The sequence below is a fragment of the Zalophus californianus genome, chromosome 5 (genome assembly GCF_009762305.2).
Source record: "Zalophus californianus isolate mZalCal1 chromosome 5, mZalCal1.pri.v2, whole genome shotgun sequence".
NCBI classification, from domain to species: domain Eukaryota; kingdom Metazoa; phylum Chordata; class Mammalia; order Carnivora; family Otariidae; genus Zalophus; species Zalophus californianus.
Window position 1 is genome coordinate 133,505,440 of NC_045599.1, and position 6,000 is coordinate 133,511,439.

Genomic DNA, 6,000 nt, shown 5'->3' on the forward strand with positions numbered 1-6,000 from the left:
CAAACCAAGAAACAGACTCTTAACTATAGAAAACAAACTGATAGCTCCCAGAGGCGAGGTGGGTGGGGAGATGATGGAAATAGGGGATGGGGATTAAAGAGTACACTTACCATGATAGAAAAAATAAATACATAAAAATAAAAAAAAATGATAAAATTTTTTAAAATCTCTATATGATGATTTCCCCATATGTTTTGGTTAGCCATTTTTCCAAGCACTTACAACAATTTCATGGTCATTTTACTTGTAACACCACACAACTGGAAATAACCCAAATGTTCCCCCACAGGCCAATGAATAAAACTGTGGTATATATATATATATATATAGTAGAATCCTACTCCGTAATATAAATGAATGAAATATGTGCAAGGAAACATGGGGGAATGTCAAAATAATTATGCTGAGTTAAGGAGGCCAAACAGAAAGAGGATGTTCTCTGTAACTCCACTGATATAAAATTATAGGAAATGCAAACTAATGTATAATGACAGAAAACAGTGGCTAGCTAGGGAGAGAAGTTTGGGGCAGGGAGAAGTGAAAGAAAGGGAGTACAAAGGGGTTTGAGGAAACTTAGGGGAGCTAATGAATGTTTATAATTTTGATTTTGGTTATGGTTTCATAGGTGTTACATATGTCAAAACATTTCATATCAATTTTTGAAGAAATACTATGTGTTATATTCTTCAATAAGACACAACTTTCATATGAGGGATAAAGGTAATGACCTTTAGTTACAAATTCCTTTTAGATATAAAATACCAAAACTCATGAGTTTTCAAAAAAATCTATATTGAAGATGCAAAGGCTTAAATTAAACATTTAAGCATTCGTAAAGAGTTAACAAAACACACAATAAACTCACTGCAAAACAGTGACAGAACACCAAGCGAAACAAAATCTCTAAATGTGAAAAGGTACATATTGTGCATTGTCCTTTATAAAGAAGAGTCCACATTAAAATGGAGTATTTTGGGGTACCTGGGTGGCTCTGTCAGTTAAGCATCTGCCTTCAGCTCAGGTCATGATCTCCAGGTTCTGGAATCCAGCCCCAAATTGGGCTTCCTGCTCAGACGTAAGTCGGCTTCCCCCTCTGCCACTGCCCCTCCCCCCCAACCCCTGCCTGGTCATGATCCCACAAGCTCTCTGTCTCTATAAATAAAAAATTAAAAAAAAAAATGGAATACCTTTCAGGTTCAGAGAAAAATTAGTTTTTAAGATATTGGGAATTTTGTGTTCTATAAAGAATTATATGATAGGGGCGCCTGGGTGGCTCAGTTGGTTAAGCGACTGCCTTCGGCTCAGGTCATGATCCTGGAGTCTCAGGATCGAGTCCCGCATCGGGCTCCCTGCTCAGCAGGGAGTCTGCTTCTCCCTCAGACCCTCTTCCCTCTCGCGCTCTCTCTCATTCTCTCTCTCTCAAATAAATAAATAAAATCTTAAAAAAAAAGAATTATATGATATATAATTCAAAAGTCCAGTGCATTAATCCAAAATATTCACTAAAACATTGAAAACAGATCTAATTAAAGCATTATGTGTAATCAAAATGATCTTACAGTAGATTGTGTTTTATTTTATCTTAGTTGCAAGTGCTTAAGGAAATTTAATTATGGGAACTGGTACATAAAAGCATTACAGAAAATCTGAGGAAAGTCAGAAGGTGTTAAGAGGATAATGCTACAGATTTAGTTGTTATCTAATTTCACTTGAAATATATGCCTTTCTTTTTCCTTGATAAACATACTGAGTTAAAGATATCTGTGCATCATAAAACTAAAACATTATAATACTACGACCTTATCTTTTTATTTCAGGATTAATAAGGCACCATAGTAACTGACACATATTCTACCTGATGCTCAAGTAAAAGCAAATGTTATTACTCTTGCAAATACCTAAACATGCACATATAATCAAATTGGGTATTAGTTCTGAACATTACATTATTTTTAGAGGGAAGGAAGGCATTTTCAGGTGTAGCCCCAAAAAGCAAGTCAGTAGAGTTTCTGACACATTTTGCCAAGTGGTCAGAAGAGAGGTACGCAAAAGTTAATCACCAGAACTCACTTATTTAATAGTTTGGTTTTTAAAAATGAGTTTTTGAAATGATTTTAAAATGATAGGCAACAGGACAAGCTGAAAAACAAAGGTATTAGAATTACAGCAATATGTAATAGAATATTATGAATGAAGGGCATTCTTCACATTTACTGTGCTAAAAAATACTCTGGTAAACTCCAAAACTATTAACATCCCAGATAAGTGAAAGTTTACATTCACTATTCAGTTTAACAGACTCAACAAATTATTGAGAATAGCACTCTCTTTATAAATGTCTATGTATCCATAAAGGGTACTTGGTAAAACTTTCAAACTCAATGAAGCCATATCCCCAGGCACCTTCTGAAACCACCTTGTTAGGATTCCAAGAAATATTAGTTTTGCTTTGGGAAAATAAAAACAAAGACATTCCAATTTTTATCCAGGATAATCCTAGTGACAATTTGTTCATTTCTATTTCAAAGATTCCATGGGATTAAACAAGTTGGCCATCCTAGTTATATATTCAAACACTCTTTTAAATGTTATTTTAGGAAGTACATTTACAGACAGTAAACAGCACAGTAAATTAAAGGAAATAAAACCAATATTTTAAAATACCTGAAGCTATTTTGTTTGGTTTTGTTTTACTGTTTGTTTCTTCTTTATTATTTCAGAGTGTACTTTCAATCTATTGTGAATATAGCATTTTGGCAGCATAGTGATTTTATGTTCTATTAAGAAGTGAGTACTTTTCAAAAAAAAAAAATTACGTTATAGGAGTTTTACCCCTACAGTTAGCTGGACCCTAAGTCATATTTAACTTACTCCATCTTGCCTCTGGATGAATAGAGCAGGTCATACTTTAGAGAAAGGAGGGATGCTGGTTTAAACAGATGGCTTTGTGTCATCCCTGATTCATGAGGAACCATGGCAACGAGCAAAGAGGGGGTGTTGCTTAGCAACTGAAAACAATAATGAAGAGATTTCCAAACTGTATGTAGACAAAAAAGTGCTTTGGAAGCACTTCGGTACTTGGCATAAGGGTACACCAAAATTCATTTATGAAACATGCTGAGTACATAATCACAAATCTGGAAAGCATAATGCTTTATAAGAGAAAAAATATCAAATAAGTAGCTTATTAGAAAATTTCTCTAAAACATTTTTCTGTATTAATAAATAGCATTTATGACAAAATATAGCAAAACTACTAAAATAAGTGTTTTATTTTGAGATGTAATAAAAATTAGGTTAATTACAAAATCTATTACTATCAAATAATATAATACAACCTGAGATTGTAGGTAGGATCAGACATTCAAGTTGAGCTGCTGTGTAGTGCCAAATCTGCAAATATACATGACGTGGTCACCCGAACATTTCAGGGTGTTCTTTCCCAAGTTAGAATAGGCACTGCAGTTACAAACCTTTAATGTCTGTGTTAGCTAAAAATATATTTTCACCTTGAAAATGTCTTTCTTATTAGTATTCCCCCCTGCATTACACCTTAAAATTAATACCGAAAAAGTGGCTTTCACGCAATATTTTTTTCTTCTGGAGTTGTGAAAATAGAACCAAACTGGGTCTCTAAGATAAATATGTAACCATTTTATTATTGTTGTTTTTATGTGTTCCTGTATTTAAATATAAATTTTAATGGATAAGCCATGTCAGGTTTGACACAGAATGTGTATGTTTATATATATATATATATTTATTTATTTGAAATGTTTTTCAAGTGTCCACCAATGTATTAGCATTTGCTTTATAATAATTATTACAGCATGTACTTCATATCTTAAAATTTACTCAGTGACATATAGGAACTTATAATGCACCAATATTTTGCTAAGCACAATGGTAAATATTACACATATCATAGAGGAAAAATACCTTTCTGGGTTTCTCCTCCACTACCACCCTCAACGTTTCCAGGCTCTGGCCACCAAATGTGTGATTTTTCCTTAAACCAAGCAATTCTGCAACACCAGCTGGTTGTCCTATAACAATTTAACTCAATTCCAATACAATTGTTACCTCTTATCCCTGGGAAAACGTTCCAAGACCCAATTTAAGATGAGATGAAGACTAAGAAAGGTTAACCAGCAGGGACATGAGTTCAAAACTCACCTCCGTGCAGTCTTGTGCCACTTATTAAATCTCTCTGCTCCTCAGTTTCTCCATTTTTTTTAAGCTAATTAAACAAGACCATTAAATTGAGGCGACTCCAAGACTGCGGCTGACGTACACGTGCCAAATCTAAACCACAAACGCCTCGGAGTTACGAACCCGAAACCTAAAGGCAACCAATCACAAACCACTATCTAGTCTTTAAGCAGCTATAGCCAATCAATGATGTCCTTGCTTCGCTTGTGCCTTTTCTCTGTAATAGTCTTCTCCCAGCTCCAGCGGGTTGTTGAGTTCAGCCGCTGGAGGTTTGTCGGGCTAGGCGATTCAAATGGATGAAGGTGCAACATAAGTCTTTAAATGTTTACTGTGCCCCAGTTTACCTTTTAACACTACATAAAGCTGTGAGGGGTTAATATACAAAAAGCGCAAATGAGTGAACGGCAAGAATTGAATGAATTAACGCATAGGAAGTTCTCTTGCGCTGGCATATGCGTTGTTTTTGTTTCTTTTTGTTGCTTTATGTTGGTATTATTGTTTCTATTATTATTGTGTACACTATCCAAATAAGCGGCTCTTCTGGGATTTAGAAGCAGTCGGGATTACCACTATAAACTATAGGTTAAATAAAAGTAATTTGATAAATGTTATCTTAGTTTGGAAAAGAGTAGGAAATGTTTAGCATTAAAAAAAAAAAAAAGGAAATGTTGGGCGCCTGCGTGGCTCAGTTGGTTAAGCCTCTTGCTCTTGATTTTGGCTCAGTTCCTGATCTCAGGACCCTGAGATGAAGCCCCGTGTGGGGCTACCTGCTGAGCAGAGCCTGCTTAAGATTCTTTCCCTCTTGCTCTCTCTGTGCGCCCCCTGCCGCGCTATCAAAATATAAATAATAAAAATACTGTTAAAAAAGGAAATGTTTAGCATTAAAAAAAGGGTGAAGATTCATTAAAGATTTTCTTATGTATAATAAATGATTCATCAAAAGTAAAGGTCCATGTTTTCCTTCTTAGCTCCTTTTATTTATTGTTGGTTCCAGATATGCTATGCATTTCAACCATATTGTCCCCTCTCTGCATCCCCCATAATATATTAGCTAGATAGACATCATCAGTTCTCCTTTAGCTACCCTATTTGTACATTGAAGAAGGGGCAGAAGCTGGATTCATACCTTATCAGTTTTCTCTTGGTCTATATCACAAACTTAAAGGAGTAAAGCAATACCCATTTATTGTGTCACAGTGAGGTCAGAATTGAATCAGATGCACTGAGTTCTCTTACAGTCAGGCTAAAATCAATGTATTGGCAGTGCCAGGCACTTGCTTAGAAGCTCTGGAGAAGAATCTGCTTCCACATTTATTTAGATTGTGAACAGAATATAGTTGCTTGTGGCTTTAAATCTGCCGTATCCATTTTTTGGCCAGCTGTCAGCAGAGCCATTCTCCACCCCCAGAGGCTGCCTGTATTCCTTCTCACATGGCCCTTTTCACCTTCAAAGGCAGCAATGGACCATTCTTCTCATACCTATAATCTTTCTAATTTTCACTCTGCCACCAGCCAGAGAAAACTCTGTTTTTAAAGGGCTTTGTGATTTGATTAAGGCCAACCCAACTAATCTCACTATTTTAAGGTTAACTTACAATGTTTATTACAGCTGCACACTTTTGTCATGTAATGTAACATAATCATGGAGTAATATCTAGTCCTATTTGTAAATTCTGCCCACAAGTAATGGGGCGATTTTACAAGGGAAGGGCCATTGGGGGTTATTTTTAGAATTCTGCCTATCCCAGCACCCAAGTCTATGATATCAGAGAGCATTTCTTTTCTTTT

At 35.5% G+C, this 6,000-nt stretch overlaps 1 long non-coding RNA gene across 1 annotated transcript in view; it reads right to left on the bottom strand.

Moving 5' to 3' along the window:
- The window catches only part of LOC113929641, a 116,635-nt gene extending 112,334 nt beyond the window's left edge, over positions 1-4,301 (bottom strand). The window contains exon 1 of the long non-coding RNA XR_003522271.2: positions 4,177-4,301. This is a non-coding gene — a long non-coding RNA (uncharacterized LOC113929641). The remainder of the gene's footprint in view (positions 1-4,176) is intronic.
- Between the last annotated feature and the right edge of the window lie 1,699 nt (positions 4,302-6,000).